Here is a 25,339-nt window from a genome sequence, read left to right on the forward strand (position 1 = left end):
TTTATCTTATATTATAATAAACAATAATTTTGTGTGATTCCATACACCACACAGAGCTTCAGTGATAGTAAGGAGAAATTCCTTTTTAGCAGTCTTTTTTTCAAGCTGAATATCATTTGCTTATTTATTACTTTATGCTTTTTCGCCATTCTAAATACCCTGATACCTCGGGTGAGGTTCAGATTCAAATAGAAATAATGATTCTGAAACCCATCTGAGCATTCCTTCATGTGCCCATGAGAGAGAGAGAGAGAGAGAGAGAGAGAGAGAGAGAGAGAGAGAGAAATCTTTGATATTATGTTTCTTATGATCTAGCCTAATTCACGCCCAGGAGACACATTAAAACATGTTATATCTCATAATATGTTACCTTTTCATCAGTTAATGTAAACAATATTAAATCCAACATGTGATTAAAAAATCATTTAAACTATAAAGTCTCATTAAAATGTTTCAAAAATACTTAAAAGTACATTTTAGTAAAATATCATTAATTATTACTAAATGGCAACACCGCCTCTAGCTTGAAAAAGGGGAGAGCCATTTAAACTCCGTTGAATCAGATAGGTCAGTTCAGTTTGAATGAATACCTTTAAATTTTTCCGATCGAAGGAATGGTTTAAATAGTCGGCCTACCCCTCCATCATTCACATGAGTCGAGCGACACCTGCTCTTCTGAACCCCATCAAGTCATTTGAATCGCGCCTAGGGTTCACCATAACGGGGCTCTTGATTGGCGGGAGATTAAATGCCGTCTTTGTGTTTAAGGCGTGAAGATAAAAAGCGATATTTGGCCGATACGATGCCGTTGATGATTTTTTTTATATAATTTCGAAGTAAAGTACCTACTATCGTCTCTATGTAATTATACTGATTTATTATTGCGAAAATTTATTTGTAAATTTATCGAGTATATATTTTCCTAGCAACAAGATATTAGACGCTGAATCCACGCTGTTTTGCATACATACATACATATATATATATATATATATATATATATATATATATATATATATATATATATATATATATATATATATATATATACATACGTATATAAATATTATACATATATATACTCGAATATTAATCTACATATTTCTTAATATCGAATTCACTCTAACTTCGGAATTTACTGAAGAGGATTTACAAAGGAAAATAATATAGGAATGTCACGGTGATGTGATAAAACTCATAAATAGCAGGTTCAAACGTACCACTTAAGTGCCACGGGAGTTGTTGGTTGATGACAACGCTAGGTTCAAATACTTACATTCAACAGTCATATGTACAAGCGAGTTAATATCAAATACTACTCTCAACAGCTAAATAGCTGAATGGTAGAATTGATCCTCACTGAAGTTGGAAGTAGTCGCTGTCTATGGCACGAATCAGCCAAGTGATGAACAATTTGTCAGTTATAAGTTTCCTTCTATATTATTTCAGCTTAAAGCTAATTTGATAGTGTAAAGCATTCGTAGCATAATGGTCGTGAATATGAAAAATGTCACGGTGATGTGAAAAATCATTTAACAGCTGCGTTTCAAAAGTACTAAGTGGCTGCCTGCCTCTGTAGGGGTTGGTTGCTGCCGACTATACCATTTGGCTATCAAGAATGATATTAAGTTGATATTGAGTCTGCCATACATAGACCCATCGAATGAAAGTATTTGTATTTAGCAATGACATCAAACAACCCCTACAGTGGCGACCAACACGTACGTTTGAAACGCAGGTGTCAATCAATTTTCATATGACTGTAACATTTTTCATATATATATATATATAGTATATATTATATATATATATATATATATATATATATATATATGCATATATAATGCATATATACATTCTTGCATTACATTTAAGATGTGTTAAAAGTCACTACTTTCTTGCATTGCACTTATTGTGTTGAGAAGGAACAAACAACAAGCTATTGCTATAGACAAAAAAAAAAAAAAAAAAAAACTTTCGTAAATGAAGAAAAATCTTCAATTTCCCGTTGAAAACTTCTGCAAGGCTTAGTAACTGCAGGCACACGATAAAGGACTTTTCAATATGCGTCAAAAAGTTTGCTTGCAACAAAGCTAGAAATATTTTCTGCCTCAGTAAAAAGTGGTTCATATCCACACACTTCTGTTAATGTAAATCCCGTTGAGAACTTGTATTATAATTTTAGAAACAATCATAAGAAGATCAACAACGACCTAACAAAAACAAATAAGTCTTTCGTTTCTGTAAAAAAAAAAAAAAAAATGTTACCGAACATCAAAGCAAGACTTCCAATGCAACGAAGCTTAAAATCTAATTCAACTAAGTTAATCATCATAGAAGTAAGCTTCGTGCATCGCACGTATAATCTAATATAGTAGCTGCAAAATATAAACTAAATTATATAGATGAAGCGCAAACAAGGTTTTATTGTCTAATTCATGCAAGACAAAGGTTTTGTAAATAGACTAATGCAGATGTATAATACGGGTGTGATTGAAATACACTTCGGAATCCGCGTATTTACTTGGAACTGATTCCTTTGTCTTTTTTATTACTGGAAGCTCGATACGATGTGCTCTATTGATAGAGAATCAAGTACGTATATTGAATTGTCCTCACTAATCTATGCGAAAAATTTAATTTTATGCTAAGAATTATGCAGTGAAGAAATCATGAAGTGCTAAATCAAACAAGGAATTAAAATAATTCGTTACCCATGAAAGTTAGTTACATTAATAATCTGAGGAATGTTTTTAGTTCCGCTTCAAACTGAGTTTGGTTACAAATTCTGACAGGACGTAGTGGCAATATAACTCGAGCACAATGAACTTTGAAAATTTAAAACTTTCTGAAGTAGCAGATGCACACAAGTTAAAAAGAAATCAGAATTTTCCCACAGTAATTTTCCCGTAAGTTTCAAGAGGAGAGATTAGGGCTCTTTTAAAATTGAATTTTCAATATAATAGCATAAGAATGTTGTAAAATCATGTTTTCCTTCCTAAGTTCGATCAGAATAATTCTTGAGGAAAGTTTCTGCTTGTGAATGTCTTATAGACATTATTGAAATTATTCGTTAAGTTCTATTTGGCATGCAATTTTTTAATGGATAGAGTCTGAGTAGCAGTTATACTCCTATACTCGATATTGACATCACCAATAGTAGTTACCCAAAACTACTATTGGTGATGTCATCATCGAGTATACGAGTATAACTGCTACTCAGACTCTATCCATTAAGAAATTAGCCTGCAAATAGAACTTATAATGTTCATTGAGATACTTTCGAAACGAGCTATAATAATAATAGTAATACTACTACTAATAATAATAATGAGTGCGGGTGGTAATATCCATAAGAGGAAGTGTTGCTGGCAGGAGCAGCACTGATTTACCAATGATTAGCTTGGCCTACTGAAATCACATCTTCCAGACCTATGGTTGCATCCGTCTCCATTCGTTGTCGCTGGAGAAAGGGGTTGGAGTTGGTGGTACTGGGGGGATCATTGCATGTGGATGGATGCTTCTTTTTTGTTTGCTTGCGAGGCACAGGAATGCTGGTGGTGGGCAGCATCCTTCGTCCCGATGTCACAAGGAAGAGTCTCCCGTGTAGTATTAATTAAGGCTGGGTTCTACTTTCTGATGGTTAGGGCTTTCCATGGAGGTATGTATAATGGGGGGCCGACCACCGATTTTAGATGAATTATCGATTTTTATGTTATTGACGGATTTGGACTAGTTAATGTCTAAATAAACATGTCCTGAGGTATTATTGGATTTTCTTTTTTCTTTTTTCTTTATTTTTTTTACATATGAATTCAACGCATTTACCGGCCTGTTTGTGGCAGTGAAAAATGTATGTAAAATTTCTCCATGACTTTCATGTAAAATTGAGAAATATACTTCCCTACTAAAATATGCATTATCTACGATAAAAACTCGCTCTTCCTCTCGCAAAAAAATCATATCGGAGTAAATATGTATCTATGTATCTCGATATCGCACAGTGTTTGCATGACTTGCCAATTCCGGATAAAGAAAGTGAGAAATTTACTTTAAGCTCCCACTAAAAGTAACCATTTTCTACGATACAGCTGCTCGTTCTCTAAAGAAAATACCAAATCAAAGTAAATATATACGTATATCTATGTCTTGATATTTTTAACTCATCATAGTCCTATCACAGATGTATCATGCAAATAGTATAACATATATATATTTCTTGGCATATTTTTACTGTATATTTTCAGAAATATGGAATTGTATAAGTAGATAACAGTTCCATAAAAAAAACCTGATTTCGAGTGTGCTTCTGGTCCAAGTCATATTGTAGTGCTTTGTGACGAATTTCCATCTCGGAGTTTCGTACGGTGTAGTGAATTCCCAATTCGCAATGCCATAAAAAAGAGAATTGCTACCCTTATGAGAGAGAAATTTCAACGATTGCTTGTCGCAAGTGGATTACGAAGATAGGTAATGCCCAAACGAACGGGAGGTCTCGCCTGGGATAGCAACAATACCAGAACTCTCAAATCTAGGTGAGGATTTTGTTTTCCTATACTAGTGATATTGTAATCAGTGATATTCAGTTATACAGGACCATCCATCAGGATTTTACTGCAGTGAGTTGTCGTCTGACTCGTGACTTGTTTAGGCTTGGGTTTTCAGCATTGTATACCTTTTTCTTAGTGGTCATATAAACAGTATGTTATGAATAGAACTATATTGAACGGCAGGAAGAATGGTTTCCTAGAATACTATGGCCTGGCCTTAGTAACCAGAATTTACCATCCTAACCTCATTAGGACATTTATTTTTATAATAATTTATGAAAAACATTTCGCACTGATAGCATAAAGCCCCCATTTTTTATATGCTGCTTATATTATTTCCAACAGGTTATGGAGAAAACATCACAAATTTTATCAAATTAAGCCATATTTATAGGCTATGAAGAAAACTATACATATACATATGACAGCAAACCACCAAGCAATGGGAATGGAGCACACTTGTCAAAGAACTACTGAAACCTTACTCTGAGTGGGACAGCTTCCCCTTCCCTGGTAAAGACCCTGAGGTTACCACCATCCCCAACACCCCCTAGGAGTTCTTTTGAAGAAAATGAAACGGCCATCAGCAATGGCACTCCCCTCCAAGGATGCATACACCTCAGTGACATTATTGAGTGTCTCTGTGGCATGGAAAAGAGATGCTGGAAAGAAGATTAGGGCAATAAATAAATAACTATATCATCAATTGAGGAAAACTATTGCTTTCCCAGAGGAGGGATGAATAGATTGGTCTAACTATACACGAACACCTGAATGTTACGTATGAACCTCAATTGCCACTTTCCCAACCGACCTAGGCCATTGAAAAAATGCCACGAAACTGAGTACTGTTATACACTATCCGCAAGTATGAAGATCAAGCCAGCTCCTATACAATTGATGCCCCCCAACTCTTCCTCCTGGCTGAGACTTTCACCAAATGTGGCTAATACAGAAGCAACATTGTTGAATGATGCCCAAGTGAAGTGGTTAAGGAACTGTGAGAATGTGAGGGCATCACCATCTGCAGAGAAGAGAAAATTGCCACCTGTGTCCTCACCCATACTGACAATTACACTATAAACTGGATAAGGTCTTAGCAAACAACACTAAGTTTCAACATGTAACCGAGAACCTGATAGTTGACATTAGGCATGAGCCTAACAGGATCCTTGAAAAATGCTGCATCCAACATTCTTCACCTGGCAGTGATCATGGGCAACCATAGTCTTGGCTACATATGTAGGAATGTGAAGGCCCACAAATTAGGCAACCCTCTTTGTCCAATTATTCGTTAGATCCCCTGACTTTATATCTTGCTAAGAGGCTTAATACATCCTAACCCCTTATATTTCTGGTGCCACATCTTGAAGTCTTCTGAAGAGTTCTTAGAAAAACCTAAATCAACAATATGAATGAATGTGGAATTCCTCTGCAATAATGTACCTATAGACAATAAAATTGAAACACCCCTGACCAATGACCTTTTTGGTCTCCTAGAGTTATGTACTAAGAAGGCTTCTGTCACCACCACTAAGGGCCATTTGTACACCCAAGAAGACAATGTGGTGATGGGTTCCCCCCATGGTGTCCTTTACACTTATTTCAACAACATGGGAACCATAGATAGAGCAAAGAGTATTTAGAAACATAAAAAAACACTGATGTTTGTCTGTTACATTACATCATCACCCTCATCAATGTCAGCACTGAAGCACATTTTCCACACCTAGAGTTGTATTAATTTTCATGTTCAAACACAGCCATTATTATCACATCACTTGGGGTTTCTTTCAACTGAACTCTATTCCTTTTAAATAGCTTGCCTTCACTTTCAATTAGATAAGACCTTTCATCTAATCGTTCCACAACTTTTCCTTTTTCCCAGAATGTTTTTGCCCTAAACATAAGGTTTAAGACATACATTATCTCCTTCATGCAAAATACTTAAATCTTTAGCATTTTTATCATAATAGAATTTACTCTTAGCATTGATAAGATGAATTGCCTTATATCAGAGTTCATTCCTGACCAATAGATACATTCTCTGGCTCTCCGTAGACAGCCCTCAATTCCTATATGTGCTGAATGAATGTCCTGCATTATCTTATGTCAGAGGTTTAATGGAATGACTATTCTATTACTCTTAAAAATTAACCCGTCTTGAACTGAGTACTCATCCTTGGTATGACTATAGGCTTTGACTACATTAGGTATCTCATCATTTCCTTCTGGCCAACCTTTTAAGATTAATGATTTCAAAATTTGCAAAGTCTCATCCTGGTCTGTTTCATATTTAATTTCATCAAGATGCTCTTTTCTTACTGGCAAATAATCAAGCATGTTAACTTGCTCAAATTCACTTTCTTTATAATTATCTAATGGCAAATAAGATCTCGAGAGTGCATCAGCCACATACATTTCCGAACCTTTTTTATGTATGATTTCAACATCGTTCTGTAGAATGTTAAGCAACCTCCCTTGCAGTCACTTGGGAGCATTACACAAGGGTTTCAAAACTATTCTAGCAATAGGTTTGTGATCACTCTGAACAATTACTTTACGACCATAGACATACTCATGAAATTTTCTAAGACTAAAAACAATAGCAAGTGTTTCCTTTTCAATTTGTGCGTAGCTTTTTTCGGTTTCTGATAAAGTACGGCTGGCAAAAGCAATTGGTTTACCACACTGTAACAATACTGAACCTAGCCCATTTTGTGAAGCGTCGCACTGTATGACAAGGTCTAAGTTAGGATCATAGTACTGCAGTATTGGAGCATTAGTGATTAGCCTTTTTGACTCAATGAAAGCTTTTTCTTGTTGTTCTGTCCAATTCCATTCGGTATTTTGATGTGTTAATTTTCTTATTGGTTCTAACACCTCAGATAAATTAGGAAGGAATTTACTTAAGTAATTAACCATACCTGTAAACTCTTTAACACCAGTTACATCAGTAGGTGGCTTCATATTCAGGATAGGGTCCAGCATGTGACCTTTACTTGTGATTTTATGACCTAAGAAAGCAATTTCAGATTTTCTTAATACGGCCTTAGACGTATCAAGTTTTATACCCTTAGCCTGGCACCTTCCCAAAAATTTGATTATCTTACTATCATGGTCTCTAACAGCTTCCTCATATGTTTCACCTACACCATAAATTAAAACATCGTCAGCAATACATACAACACCATCAAGATTCTGAAGATTCAAGAGTAACTGTTTTTGGAAAATCTCACCACTAACATTTAAATCGAATGGTAGTCTGTAGCGACCAAAAGGGGTTTGAAAAGTGGTTAAAAAACTAGATTTTTCATCAAGAACACAATGCCAATTGTGATGGTAATTGCTTCATAGCAAAGAAAGATAAAGGAAAGGAGAACGCATTTTCGAGAAGTTCGGCAGCAAGGAGGCTTTCGCGCCACTGTTGGAGGCGTCTATGCTCGCGACTCTTCTAGAATCGGCAGGAGTGTTGTGGATCTCGTCGTTACGTGAGAAACGCCGCGATTTCTGATGCAATACCTCGTCTAGATTCATCTAAGAAGTTCTAGAAATCCCTGGAGTCGGTGACGTTCGCCGTAGGCTCCGCCCCCAGAGTGCTGTATAAATACGACGAACGAACTTTGGAGAGGAGTGATCGTAAGAGAGAGAGAGATCGTAAAAGAGAGATCACCAGTTAGTCACAGAGAGCCACAGATCAGATTATCAGTGAGAGATCAGCAGCAGCAGAGATCTTCCGTGAGATACGAGAAAAAGGAACCGACGAAGTATCAATCAAAAGAAGTTGTTCGAGAGTTGGTTGGATATTGGTCTAGTCGTCTTCCAGTGTGGACGGCCGAGTTGTCTCTACGTTGGAGCAGACTTCGGAGAAGAAAAGGGGAGAGTTCCTGCCTTACGAATAGACTATTTTCTGCAATACGGAGGCAAGAGGACGACTGCAATTGTCGCTCTACTTTCATGAAGCCACCTCTTCGAAGTGCCAAACTATTTAGGAAGTATTCTTATTACCTCACTGTTTCCCCCAGTTCACGCAGTGTAAGATTCTATCTGTTTATGTAAATAGGAGATACCATTCTGCATTTACCATTGTTAGTAAGCTTGTAAATAAACCTTTGTTGTGTTAATGTTTCTTTCTATATTCATATCCCCAGTTTTATATATATATTTTTTTTAATTTTCATATCGAACCTGAAGCAGACCTCCCTCAGAGGCCGTAACATTGTCTCTGAGATCTCGGAGTCCGTAACGCCAATACCCATTGGCCAAATCAAAAGATGAAAAACCTTTGCCTTTGACAGTTGGGGTAGAATATCATCAATTACAAGGATAGGATGATGTTCCCTTTTCAGAGACTTGTTTAAAGCTTGTGGATCAATACAAATTCTTAAATCCTTATTTTTCTTTTCAGCTACAACCATCTGACTCACTCAGTCAGTAGGTTGGTCAACTTTAGCTATTTTATGTTTTTCCATTTCATTTATTTTCTTACATACTCTGTTCTTAAGGTTAATTGGAACTCTGCATTTAGGAATCACTACAGGTTCTGCATTTGTGTCATTGGTTAGTCTAACAACATTTTGGAATGTACCCACATCATTATTAAATACATTGTCATATTTATCAAGTACATCTTTAGTTGCAGAAATATTTTCATAATTAACTGTAATAAGTCCTCTTTGCTCTGATGTTCTTTTACTTAATAATGGAGTGTATTTACAATCAACAACCAAAAATTCAAGGTTATATTTCTTCCTATTCTTGCAATTTCTAATTACTAAACTGCCACGTGCAAAAGTATTAGGCCTGACTGTGTCTAAAGTCCACACTTCTAGGGTAGTGTCCCAAGGCTATAAATTTACATTAGGAATTAAATATTGAGGAATTACATTTACGCTAGCTCCACAATCTACTTGAAATTTGATTACTTTACCATTAACTTCAAAATCAGCTTCAATTAGCTTATCCTTTTTACTAGACACTTTAAGCAAATATTCACATTCAGATTCATCTGAACTACTCACATCAAAGTCATTGTCATTACCTGATACATTATTTATTTTTCTACTTTTACATTTAACAGCATAATGATTATATTTACCACATTTTATACATTTCTTACCATGAGCTGGACACTTTTCCTTATGCCATTCATGTTTTCCCCCACAAAATTTGCAAGGGCGCAACTTATTTGCAGGAATACTGGGTCTATTGGACTTAGGCCTACCTTCATTATTTTCATGCCTAGGCCTACCATCATGGTCTGCGTCATGTCTGCTACCCGTAGTCTTCTCCCTTCTAGGCTTTTCTCTCACTTTGGCCACACTGTCATTGGTCTGGCGAGGAGTAGACTTGATGACGTCCATCTGCCTTTTGCTTGCTTGAAAGGCCACACACAAATCCAATGTCTTCTCAAGGGTAAGGTCTTCAACTTGAAATAACTTCTGATAAAGATTGTCCTCAGTGCATCTAAACACCACTTGGTCCCTCAGCTGCTTGTCTCGTTGGTTACCATAGTTGCAGTCCTTCACAAGAATCTTCAATCTGGTAACATAGGCTTCAAATGTTTTGTTTGTTTCCTGCATACATCTTCGAAACTTGTACCTTGCTACAACTTCATTCTTCCGCGGAGAAAAATAGACGTCAAATTTCGCCAAAACATCCTTCAACACATCGGCTGGATTAGGGTTACCGGTTGCTGGGACTGGAAAATCGAAAGAGTTGTAAATCTGTAGAAGTTCTTCACCTCCAATGTTTAAAAGTAGGGCCACCTTAGTCTCTTCAGGTTTATTGTCCTTCTCAGAAGCAAGTAAATAAAGCTCGAACCGTTGCTTAAAAGACTTCCATTCACGTTCGTTGTCGGCCCCTAGGCTAGCAGTGAAATTTGCTGGGGCTACAAGACCTTCCATTGATGAAGCCATGTTTGCCGGTCGGGAACACTCAGTATTTTAGGCTTAATACACAAAATCTAAAAGGCCTATACTGCATAATACTTGCTTAGTGAGTTCTAGATGTCGTTTTTAATCTCGCCATTGATCACCATGTCTTGATGTCATATATTGGAGGTGATATTCATGATATAAACTCACATGTTACAACTTAACTTTATTGTACTGAGCCGGATTACAACAGCAACAACCCACGCCGACATCTGGCGGTGGCATTAGGAATCATGGAACTGTTGGTAGTGTTCTCAACAATACAATTATCATAATTACTGAATAATTATTAATAATATAACAATAGGGTGTATTTGTTCTTAAATATGATAATGGCGAATGCTCGCACAGGTCCAAAACAAAGGGTAAATTATCCCAGCCAACCCAAAGGAAAAAAACTAGCTCAACATCTATACTGCAAGAATAGGAAGGAAGCACCCTGGTGACTACTAATAACTCCCTCCATGCAGGATTTCCGCAAAGAGAATCAACGTAAGATTTTTTAGTCCATAATTGCAGATCAAATTGTGGATTACATTGATAGAAACAACCTGTTATTAAACAGTCAACATTGCGTCAAACAAAACAGATCCTGCCTATCAAAACTCTTAGAGTTTTTCCATAACATGCTTGGTATATAGATATAGATATACTAGGCTTAGATTTCCAAAAAGTCTTTGATAAAGTTCCACATAAGAAACTAATGATAAAAGTCAGAGCTTTAGGAATTGTAAAAGAAATAGCAGACTGGATTGAAGACTGGCTAACTAATAGAAAGCAGAAAGTCGTAATGGATGGTGAAGAATCAGAATAGGCAGATGTGACAAGCGGGGTTCCTCAGTATTCTGTCCTTGGCCCGCTCTTGTTTTTTTATTTATATTAGTAACATGGATGTAAGACTTAACTAGCAGGATAGTCAAATTTGCAGATGACACCAAACTAGGTGTAAATGCAGCAGACCCAGATACAGTGGAAAGTTTAAGAAATTATATAAAGAAAATAGGAGAGTGGTCAAAAATAGGGCAAAAGCCTTTTAACTTGGATAGGTGTATGGTGTTACACATAGGAACAGCCAACCACCATCCCAATTACTTGCTGCTTGGGAATGATATAGTGTAGAACAAGAAGAATACCTTATTACCAAGGACTTAAAAGTTCACAAAACAGTGTATGAAAGCTGAAAAGAAGGCACAGAAACTAGTGGGATATGCAAAGATGCAGTTCAAATACAGAAACAAGGAAATGGTGCTGCAGCTCTACACTTCAACAGTTAGACCTGATCTTGAATATGCAGTACAGTTCTGGTCACCAACAATAAGAAAGGGCATAAATAGATTAGAAGGGATACAAGCAAAATCCAGAAAGTAAATTCCACCCATCAGGAAAATAGTTTAGCAAAGATGACTATAGAGCCTAAACATGTATGGCTTAGAAACATGACAATTGTGAGAACAAACAATAGTATCATTAAAAATACTGAAAGGCATAACAAAAGTAGACAGTAACCTATTCACGTTAAACAAAAACTGGACATGAAATAATGGATGGAGACTAGAAGTGAGGAGATACAACATTGTGGGAACTTCTTTACATACAAGACATGTGACACATGGAATAAACTCCCACCAGAAATTGTAAACAGCAACAGTGTGAAAGAGTTTAAAAGAAAGCTGGACAAAATTATCAGGACACTGTGAATGAGTAGTAAAACCTTCTCTTTGAGATAGGTGAGCACATGATGTCTCCTCGGGTGGACTAATAAGTCTTTGAGACATCCTAATCCTTGCAACTCCTTGTAACATGGGTATGACCACTATACCCATCTTCAAGAGGATTTCCGGCCAAGTTCAGGAGGGTGTTATATACAATCTTGCTATGGGTTCTCTCAGCACTGAAATAAAAAGAAGCCAAGTTATTTCTAATATTGAAATCAGTGGCTATGCAACTGACCATTGCTTTCTATGCATCCCGGAAGCTTTACTCATCGAGAATGAAAAGCCTACCCTTCATAATACATGTGAGACTCTCTTCCTCCTGATGTCGGCACGAAGAGTGCCGCCCACTAGCAGTCCTGTGCCTGGCGAGCCAACCAGTCAGGAACTTCCATCCACTGGCGGTGATCGTCCCAATATCACCTCTTTCACCCCTACCCCGTTCTCTTATTTGGCAGAAGATTTCGCTGGGACACAGTAATCCTCTAGCGACCTTTGAGAAATTAGTGTTGTTCCTATTGACAGAAATAATAACAGTTTAATCTCAGTGGGGTCAATCAGCCTTGCGGAACTTGACTTTAGTATATACATCGCAGCTTTTACTCCCGAATGGATATCAATGCTAATAAAGATTCACGTTACTACAAGCGGGGAATTGATACTGTTAAAATCATTAATGCGAGTAATTTACAATACAAACAATACGCAAAAAAAGTAAGATGAAAAAGGCTGCTGAGGTTTCATAAGTTATCCTTTTCAGAAAAAGAATGGATATAAATTTGCAGTCAAAATAATTAAGGATCAAATTTGATGGTTTTTCTGTTGAACCACATTCATCGAAGTTCTAACTTCATTAAAAGACCTTCTTCCGTCTTTAAGACAGGAACTCTTATAGTTGAACTTCTTTACCGTTTTTGTCTGTTTTCTGTTTCAAGGATAAAATTCATACGTGGAAAAAAATATTGTGCATGGACACATATGAAAACAATTTCTTTGAAAGTAGTAATATTAAGCGCCAGCAGTAAAAAAAAAAAAAAAATAAAAAAAAAACATTTTATTTAGTTTTCATTACTTTTTCGCCTTTCTTTCAATTCACGATCCACTCTTGCACTTTCACTTTTATTTTGCTTTTTAATTATCCTCCAACCACTCGGTCTTTCTTGATTCTCACTAAGGTTTCTTATCATTCATTTCTGATTAATCATAATCCTTTTTCCACATAAGAGATATTCACTCCACTCCAAAGACCAAAGATATGTATAAAAGAAAGAAAATATACACTTTAATTTCACATCTTTCATTAATCTACTAAGAAACTCTAGGGTCTTCTTAATGGAACTCGCAGTCTTCGCTAATTATGCTTCTGTAACATTCCTTCTTATTTCGGGAAATCTCATTTCTGACAGTAAATACCAAACGTCCAGCAAGGTATATTAATTGATGAATACTCATATTTATATTTTAAGGTACAACTGCTGTAAATGTAGAAACTGAGGCCGATAAACAGCTTATTAAAATCGAAATAGCATTGTAATCTACTGAAAATCTGTAAAATTTAGATTTCTTCATACGTGTGACCTAAATACTTAATTTTTTGTCATTAAAGACTGTCGTTTACGTTTATTAATCTTCAATATTTACATGTTTCCTATTGGTTTATATTTTTTTTACATTAGTATAACATGAATACCCTTATCAAATATTCGAACATTAGTATATAGCATACAATATATAATATACATATATATATATATATATATATATATATATATGATATATATATATATATATATATATATATATATATATATATATATATATATATATATATATATATATATATATATATATATATATATATATATATATATATATATATATATATATATATATATATATATATATATATATATATATATATATATATATATATATATATATATATATATATATATATATATATATGTATGTATGTATGTATATACATACATACATGCCTTAAAAGGAACCAACACACACACACATTTATATACATATATATATATAGGTATAGATATTTTTTTTATATATATATATATATATATATACTATATATATATATATATTATATGATATTATACGTGTGCTGTAGCATGTTGTGTGATTTGACGTCGCATTTACAATATGAATTGAAATTATCACAAACACGCAAAAATAAAAATGAAAAACTTCAGGTAAGAGAAAAGAAATCCATTAAGACGAAATTCGAATAAATGTCGTTTGGCAGAGAGAGAGAGAGAGAGAGAGAGAGAGAGAGAGAGAGAGAGAGAGAAGAAAACATTTCTGTCTGGAACCTAATCTGTTTGTTGTTCTTCTCCCTCTTAGCAATTACCTTACAACAGTAATCGAACTCACTTCCCAGGGCACAATTAACCCACATATTGACTAATTATCCCACTTTACCAGGGCCCGTCCACCAATTAAAGAAAGAAAAGGGTAATCCAGAGTTTTGTTAATACTTCCCTGTTTTTCCACCTTTCCTTCATTTCTTTATTTATCTTTTCTTGCCCAAGTGAACGAGGAGATTGAAAGCAGTATCACAGATATACCAGTAAAACCTTCTTTAATAACAGCAATTCATCTTAGCTCGTCTTTGAGACTTCTGTCATGTATTCAACCTGTTATTGTAAGTTATTAATAATTATTACTAGTACACTTATACTTCGAACATTGTTACTACTACTAAAGCTACTTTTACTGCCATTTAAAGGAATGGTAATAATAATAATGATAATACCTGGGAATACTAGAAAGAGAGGATATAAAACACCAAGAGAGGAAATACACAATCAGGAAAAAATATTTGCAGACTTAAGGCGATACTCTAGTCAAAACTGAACGCCGGAAACATGCTGAAAGCCATAAACATGGGCTGTGCCAGTAATCAGATACAGCGCATGAGTACTGGAGTGGACGAAGGCTGAACTTCGCAGCATAGAGCAGATAACTAAGAAACACATGACAATACACAAAGCACTTCACCCAAGAGCAAATACAGACAGACTACACTACATGACACGGAAGGAAAGAAGGAGAGGACTTGGTTACTAAGCTTAGAGGACTGTGTCAGCATCGACAGCAGAGCACTGGGGTAATACCTGAAAACTAATGAAGGCGAGTGGTGTAGGCGGGCAAGGGAAGGACTGATAAAAAATAAATGAAGACCCAGTAATATACAGGGACGGGAGAATAAAAAAAACATGACAGAGGAATAGCCAAGCAAACCAGTGCATGGAAAGTGCATGAGACAGACTAAAGAACTGGCCAGCAACGAAACATGGAAATGGCTACAGATGGGAGAACTGAAGAAGGAAACCGAAGGAATGCTAACAGCGGCATAAGATCAGGTACTGAGAACTAGATATGTCCAAAGAACAATAGTTGGAGATACCATCTCTCTCTTATGCAGGAAGTGGAATATGAAAGACGAGACCATAAACCACATAGCAAGCGAATGTCCGGCACTTGCACAGAACCAGTAAAAAAAACATGATTTAGTTGCGAAAACCATCAACTGGATCCTGTGCAAGAAACACCGGCTACCTTGTAGTAATAATATAAGTGGTAACAACACCAACCTGAAGGAGTGACAGAAAACGATCAAGCAAAGATCCATCTGCGGGACTATAGCATCAGAACAGGGCAGGGCTTGATACGTGCCAATAGACCAAATTTCACGCTGATTGACGAAATCAAGAAGAAAGTAACCATGGGACACCAAACTAGATGTGAAGGAAAGAAAAAAATGATAAGTATCAAGACCTGAAAATCAAAATAATAATAATAATAATAATAATAATAATAATAATAATAATAATAATAATAATAATAATAATAATAATAATAATAGTGTACTTAGGAAGCAGACCCTCTCTCAAGCACACTTTATTAAAAGTAATGACTACTTCAGCAGCGTTACACTTGTAAAGATTCTTCTCTATTTTACGAATAGCGGCTTTTTCCGTGCTATCTAAACAGGCTAGTAGAGCGCCTATAGAGGTCATGATCAAATACAGTGTCAAAATCGGTGTATATATTCGAATTTTATAGATAAACTATGATATCATAATCATCAAAGTCATTAACAATATTCTCTCTCTCTCTCTCTCTCTTTCTTGAAGCGAGCTTTCGCCTAGAGCTGCCAGACGTCCTCTAGACTAGGAAGCTGAGGGTGGACTACTTTTGGTGTGGTGTCCGTCCTCAGTATATTTGGGGGCATCAGCAGGGGTCTGCCCCATGCTGACCTATTGGCTGGTGAAGTTGAGCCAATAGGAGATCAGCATGGGGCAGACCCCCTGGTGACGCCCCCAAATATATTGAGGACGGACACCACACCAAAAGCAGTCCACCTTCAGCTTCCTACCCTAGAGGAGGTCTGGCAGCTCCAGACGAAAGCTCGCTTCAAGAAATAGAGAGAGAGAGAGAGAGAGAATATTGTTAATGACTTTGATGACTATGATATCATAGTTTATCTGTAAAATTCAAATATATCCACCGATTTTGACACTGTATTTGATCATGACCTCTATGGGTGCTCTACTAGCCTGTTTAAGTAGCACCGAAAAAGCCGCTATTCGGAAAATAGAGAAGAATCTCAACAAGTGTAACGCTGCTGAAGTAGCCATTACTTTTCATAAAATAATAATAATAATAATAATAATCTAATAATAATAATAATAATAATATAATAATAATAATAATAATAATAATAATAATAATTATTATTATTATTATTATTATTATTATTATTATTATTATTATAGGTTGTCACTAAGATTTATTCTGCTGGGCTCTTCCGTACTGAAGTGCTTCAGAGTACTTAAGTCCATGGAATGGCATTCCGAAGTATCTTCCTGAAATTAAAGAAACCAATTTTCTTACTATATTTATATGTGTGTGTGTGTGTGTGTATGGGTAACTGATTCAAGAAGATATGGAACATGATGAAAGTATAAATAAAGGCAAATGCCACGAAGACTGCTAGTTAAGGACCGTGTGTCGAAAGGCCTAGCTACCTCTCCCTTGTTTCACATTTCCTTCGTGGCATTTGCATTTATATTTATATATATATATATATATATATATATATATATATATATATATATATATATATATATATATATGATATATATATATATATATATATATATATATATATATATATATATATATAAATATATATATGTATATATATACATATATTATATATATGAAATATATATATATATATATAGATATATATATATATATATATATATATAGATGATATAATATAACATATATATATATATATATATATATATATATATATATATATATATATATATATATATATATATATATATATATGTATATTATATATATATATATATATATATCATCATATATAATATATGTATATATATACATATATATATATATATATATATATATATATATATATATATATATATATATATATAAGTGTGATTACATAATAAAAATATGGAATGTTATTCCATATATATAAAAGACTAAAACTAAAGAGGTCAACCAGATTGCTTGCAGGAATGTGATCAGACTAGAGACGATAAGATGACGTATACAACAAAGTAGGCTAAGATAACATGCCGTCACCTGTGGTCATTCATTTGTTTTGAAACATTAGTCCAAGCTCCCTGCTTGAGACAACTACCGCGATCTATAATTCAAACGGCCTACGTGATTAGTAACTATGTCATCTGATTGTATGTTCGTATGTTCGAGCTACTGTCTGCTTCCTTTATGATTTGTAACCAAGATGGTAGTCAGAATAGAGTTAGCCATCATCATTGGGAGACCTGTACATCTTTATCTAAGTTTCATCATGTAGAACAGAATTAACCATCATCGTTGGCAGAAGCGATCAAGCCATCGTCATTAGAAGACCTGTACAATCCTACCTGAACTTCATCATGTAATCTCAGAGAATATAAGTATTTTTTTATACTTCGTGTTTTCTACTAGAACCTCACATCATTGCCGAATCATCATGAGTTTAACACATCGTCGTCATAACCAAAGAAGATAATACCGACTTCGTAAGCGATCTACAAACCCCAAGACACTCCAATGATTATGGAAGTGCATAACCAACCGACTTAGCGTAAGATTATCGCAAGTCTAACATTACTTTATAGGGCGCCTTATTATACAAGGCAACAGCCCTAATATTGGTGGCAGACTACCAGAAGAACTCTACAACATCTTCCGAAGAAAAACCAGAATAATGAATAATGGATCATATCAGAAATCAACGACGACGAAAGCAAGAAATTCTTCAAGCAACTTAATATCATCGTTTAGTGAGCGACTTCAGAAAACAACAAGAACTCTACAACGTCTTCCGAAGAAAAATCAGAATAATGAATAATGTATCATCAGAAGTCAACGACGAAGAAAGCAAGAGATTCTTCAAGTAACTTAGTATCATCGTTTAGTGAGCGACTTCAGAAAACAACAAGAACTCTTCAACGTCTTCCGAAGAATAACGAATAACGTATCATATCAGAAATCAACGACGACGAAAGCAAGAGCAACTTATTATCATCGTTTAGTGAGCAATTTCAGTAGTGAATAACTTCAAGAAACAAACCCGACGTGTCTTTTCCTACGGCAACGCAAGCTTCGTCTCTCATTAGAATCATTCAAGAAAACGTGTCTGCAGCATCGGATCATCCAAACAACACGCACGGGGGAAACTGAAGCCAAACCAGGTCATCCGCTAAATAGAGAAGGAGGGCCAATGGCACATCGTTATCGGAACACCGTGACTTCCCACAAAATCAAGCTAAGTACAACCTTTTTTATTCATTTGGAGTAACTTTGAGTGTTTCCTTTGCAGGTCGAATTTCGTTATTCCTGTGGCTGAAGTTACGAGACATTCTTAATCTTACTTTTTCACAGAAATTATCTATATCATTGAGATTTCGCTACTGCTAGTTTTTATCTTTGAGTTTCTGTTTCCAGAAGTTCTACTGAAATATCATAATCATATACTATGTTAATTTTATCATTTTGGGTGATTATTAATTCTTTACGTAACAAATCATACTAAACAGTGAATATGCGTTTACGCAGTGGACGTCTGTATTTATACAGATGCATGGATAGGGTCATTAGGCACAGTAGTGATAAGAAAACACACAAAAACAAGTGGAACACCCGTACAAATCTGGATAAATTAGAGGTAACACTATTTCGGGTCAGGACAATAAAATGCTCCTGTGCTAGGTCCCGATCGCAGTTTTAGCCTTGAGTTTTTTGAGTTATATGCATAAAATATCGAACCTCAATGACTCAATTTAACTTTAAAAATACGGCTGGATTGCAAGGAATAACATGTCTATAAAACTGACCAGGATCCCTTACTATTTCCAATTTTAGCAAAGAATGAAGTAAACAACAGCAAGTACAAACAGTCAATATTGCATGCAGTAGAGATAACTTGTTTTAATAGTAATCACTCAATTCAGTATAGTTCAAGTCATTCATACGTTTGTTGCTTTATAACTAACAGCAACATAATGCTAAAACACACAATACGTTGCCGATGGTAATAAAGAGAACAATCCTAATTATTATCAAAAGAAATAGGTAAACAGTAGCCCTAAAAATCAGAAACAACCAAATCGTGCTTAAGCATACTTGGTTACTATGTCATCTAGTCAGACGGTCAGGGTCAGTTAAATCTGCCGAGTGTTCAAAGCAAAGCACATTCCACATAAGCAACTTCAGCGGAGAGGTTTTTTTTCAAAAACGATGTTGGATCATTTATACCATACCTTTTTTTTTCATGCCAATACCTTTTTGAATTAAAAAGGAATTTCCCTATGAATCACATGACCGTATCAAGTAATCAGAGCAGGTTCTCGTTTTTTTAATACATAAGTTATTATAAGTAGTGGTGGATTAAGCCCGACTGTACGCGCCGTAAAAATTAGAATATCTTGTTTTTATTCCTTTAGTACACTAATATCCTGTATTTACGGACTCCCCGTCTGTTGTTCGAACTTCCCTAATATGAAGTCCGGACAAGCGAGTGCTTACAGATACCTCTATAGTTATAAAAAACATTGATCTGTATCTAGTGTAATTGTAAGATATCCATCTAGGGTATACAAAATATTATCTTACCTCTTGCAAATAAGGCGTGTTTATCAAAGGAAAATTCTATAAACCTTCAAACATATAAAACAAAATCCGTTTGAACAAAAAGAGACAGTTAATCAAATAATAACTCATATAGAGGAACAAATCATTCGTCTCATAATCGTGATATTGTTCAACGACCCCAACAGAATTCTCCCACAACCGCAGTCGCAGTTTGCACGCAAAAATCTCGAGAAAGAAGCAAGCAACCCTCGAATGTCTTAGTGAGTGTAAAAAGACCTTGCTGGGATCTGAAATTTTAATCCTTCCCGACACTCTGAAATATAACGATTTCCGCGAACAAAGCCCTAGACACGGTTGACTCACAGCAACAATTTAATCTAGTAATCCACAAAACCTATACATATAAATATCGCATTTTTTATTGTTTCTAATTTTTAATCATGCCCAATCAGTCGTAGATGAATCTCTCTTATACTCTATCTAAAGTAATATCCGTAAAGTCATTCAAGCAGAGGTGATTCAGCAGAAATTTTTTTTTATCTTTTATCTGAATACCAGGATGTTTCTCCACTAGCGAGTGATCTCTGGGGAAAAACGGATGTCATTGAAAACAAAATTCAGTCTAAGGACAAACGTAAAGCTATATACGTACCTTCGTATAGACTCCCAATAAAATTTCAAAATAGAGATAAATGACGAAGTTGAGAAAATGTTTGTAATAGGAGTCATTAGGAAATCAAATAGCCCATATAATTTTTCCCTCAAACGTCATGCCAAAAAAGATCGGACTTGGCGTATCTGCGTAGATTTTAGTCGCTTAAACAAGGAAACGATTCCCGATAGTTTCTAGTGCCATGTACCGACGACATCTTATCTCTGTTAGGTTAGAATAAATTTTTCACCAGCTTGGACTTACTTAAAGGCTTTTACCAGATACCATTACCTAAGTGATTGTACCTCATACACCGTTTTCAGCACACTCAGGGGACATTATCAATTTTTACGTATGCCTCCGTCTTACGTTGCGCCCCTCCCCAATTACAATATAGTGTTTGGAGACTTTTAGGGGATACCCTACATGCCTATATGGTTGGTCTTGTAATCTTTTCTAATACCTTAGAAGTACATACACATAAACTAGAGCTAGTGCTACAGAGACAAAGACAAATAATCTCAGAGTAAAATATCTAAATGTGAGTTTTAAAAACCGAACATGTTTATCTAGGTTTTATGTGTCTAGTCAAGGTCTTAAAGTAGTCCATGGTAAGGTGTCGGCTATTCATAACTTCCGGTACCTATTAACGTAAAGGGGATACAGCAACTTTTCGCGCTGTAGTGGGTATGGGTTACAATAGTATGCAAATATGTAACTCTTCAATCATGACAGCTCCCTTGAACAGATCTTATGAAGAGGGCGTAGATTTATTATGGTCTAAAAAGCATCAACAGGCGTTCGATATCTTAAAAGCGGAATAATGCAGCTCACCTAACTTAAAAATCCCTGATTTAAATAAGGAATTTTTTTTTTATTGCAACAGACGCCTCAGACCAAGGGGTAAGAGGGGTACTACTTCAGCAATATGATAAACAGTACTTCCCTATAGCTTTTTATTCACGTAAACTAAAGCCCTCTGAAAGTAAATATGCAGTAATAGGCAAGGAAGGGCTAGGTATCATTAACTCACTAGTACATTTCAAGTTCATAATCTACGGCTATCCTGTTAAAAACCCTAACTGACCATAAGTCACTTACCGAGTTTTTCAAAGGCTTTAATCACAGTCCCAAAGGAACTCGTTGGCATATGATCATTCAGGTCTTTGGAGCCAAGTTAAGATATCTACCTGGGAAAGCAAATATCATAGCTGACGCATTATCCGGCAATCCCGCACCATACTGCAAAGAACCACTAATTGGACTAAAAAATATAGAAACATCCGTGCCTACTGTTAAAACCGTATCTAAACAAGAAAATTCATTAACCCAAGAGATCGCAAGCATTGAATATCTGGGTCGGAGCGCCGAACTGTTACAAACTGAACAAAGCAAGAGTCAACAGCAATAAGCAAAACAATAAACACTTCGAACGGAAACAGGGTCAGCAGCTAAGCAAAACAATAAACACTTCAAACGGAAACAAGGGTCCGCAGCTAAGCAAAACAATAAATACTTCGAACAGAAACCCTAAAGCAAAAGTATATTTAAAGTATGTGTATCAGAATAATGTAATTAAATGTATATTAATGTAGGTCCGTGACGAGGAAAACCCGAAGAACACAGCAGGTGACTAACGACCAGGTAGTAGTAATAATCTCTTTCATACCAATCGTCCTAAGCTGGTTGCATTCCGTTATCCAGGGTTCTCTATTATGTCACAGAAAGCCAAATCACTGTTTTACTGGCCTACAATGCTTACAGATATAAAAAACACATAGCTAATTGTAACACGGGTCATGAAAACAAGGGATACACTAAGACACCTGTCAGTTTAGGGGCTTATCACGTGCCAAATCAATCATTGAAAGAATACACGTAGAATTATTAACAAAGTTACAAGTCTGACAGAGGAAATAAACACTTCTTAGTGTTAATAGCTCCATTGACACATTATATAGAATTAATAGCACTAAAAACAAACACCGCAATTGAGTGCGCTAGGAATATTTATGAGTGCTAAATCAGTAAACATGGAATTCAACACATTATCATAATCTTACTTGGGTGGCGTAAATCAATAATAATCACCTTAACTCGTTGTGTGAATTCCTTTCCATTAAGAAAACCAATACTATATTTTATCACCCAGAGTCAATCGGTTTGGTAGAACGGATAAATAAAAAAGTGTCATGTCTTACGAGTTACAATTCGTGATATTGGATCCGAACTGGATTATAGCGGTTCTCGCGGTTTTAAATACCTTTATCATTCATATCTTGTATCTATAGAAATGATACCGCAAGTAGCCTTATACGGTACGCCGCTAGGACACTTTTCCACATATTCAAGCCAACCATTAATTTATCAAATATAAAAAAAAAATAGATATATAAATAAATAAATATAAAAAAATAAAATAAATATGGATACAAGTGGAGTCGATTTAATACACTCCGTAGAAGTCGGAAGGGCTACAATTATAACAAAAAGGAATCACGATAAATCAATAAGCAAAACGTAACCATAGGTTAATTAAATCTCCAAATATATATGCGTAAAGATTTTAACTCTAACTTAACGCTTTAGTAATGACAAATAAGCTAAAAGTTCAAACACATATCAAAACCTACTGACATATTGTCTGTCCCAGTGATTTATAATCGTAGTCAATAAAAAAAAATAAAAAAAAATAAAATAAAAGAGATTTTAAAGTCAGGAAGTCTAGAAGTGAAAATGTATATCTATGGAATAATCCTATATGGATCTTACAGGGAAATAATATATATAGAATTTTGTATGGAAACCTTTTTTCATTAGTTTGAATAAGGAATATCTAATTTAACATAATTACATTTATTTACAATCATGCAGATTTCCAACATGAAACTAATATATTGTTCAATTTTAGTAGTGTTTTTTTTTCAAACATTCTTCTCATGTGGGTGGAGTATTAAAAACAAAAAATATAATTTGAAAATATTAAAGTCGTATCTTTTACAGCAGTAACGTAACTCTTAGGCTGGTGACGACGTCATCAGTTTCTAGAAGGTGCATGGCGCGTTTGCCAGTATCAAGCATTGTTCCTTTTAACCTCAATAAACCGCGTGCAAAGCAGGTTGGCTGGAGAGAGGAATGCTTAGCTCATGAACTTCACATGTGGTTCATAGGTCATGATGACATACATAGCCATAACCTATTCTTATCCGCATTGCAATGCAAACTTGGTTAAGGAATCACAATCATTTTAAAATTATAAACTAAATAAGCAAATAGAATTTATATAACAACAAAATGAATTATTTTTTCTGAACCTCATAGACAATTATAGTCAATAATTCAGCTTATGACATTGGTAAACGGACATTTAGAAGTATCAAGTCTGGATATGAAATATTTACTTGCAACATTAGTCTATTACAATTCAAGTAAATCACATTCATGGGAAAATGTCACATTTTCTTGAAAAACCCAAAGTTTATATAGAAATTAGTTACATAGTGTCTTCTTTCGTTGCATCTCCTACCTATTAATAAAGTTTTAAAAATTAACCTCAGAGGATGCGCGCAAGAAATTTGAATATGAAACTTTTGTTAGGGGCACATAGGATCGGATTTTATCACAACTTAATTTCAGTTAGCATAGAGAAATACAGAATCATGATTAATATTCTCTTTGACTCTTATGTTGCCTGGCAATCTTACAAATAGCTCCGTTTCCCACTTCTTTGTCTAGTAACTTACTACCAGTAATATTGAATTTTCTTTGGTATTCGTATTGATATCTGTTTATTTTTTTATAATTATGGATATTTTTACAGTCATCAGAGACCTGGATAGGTTCACTCATTGTTAATGCCATGGATAAAAAAGTTTGTACAGCTGACTCTTTTGAATTCCATAAAATATCAGCGAATTCATGTGGGTTAAGTCTAGTTCTTAATGGCTTTCTCCCTCCCGTATTTGATGTCGTCTGAATTAACTTTGCCCTTGTGACAAGTATAATTTCCCTTGCAGGCTGAGTAATGGAACCTGGTTACAATATCCTGCAGTACGAGAGTTTCACATCGCAACTTCAAAAAATCGTTCGTCGCTGTGGACGACTGCAGTCAAGTAACAACTGCCTACAATGTGAAAGGAATAAGCACCATCATAAATGAACAAGCTTATTTCATGGACTTCTTCGACCGACACCCGTATCCCGTCATTAATCTCGTTTTAACGCGGAATGCTCTGGCGGCTGTCGGAAATCGACTACAAAAGGGACATACTTCCGACAATTACGACCAGAAGGATATTCAACTCTACGTTGCTGGCG

Source organism: Macrobrachium nipponense, chromosome 12 (assembly GCF_015104395.2).
Source record: "Macrobrachium nipponense isolate FS-2020 chromosome 12, ASM1510439v2, whole genome shotgun sequence".
Taxonomy (NCBI): Eukaryota; Metazoa; Arthropoda; class Malacostraca; order Decapoda; family Palaemonidae; genus Macrobrachium; species Macrobrachium nipponense.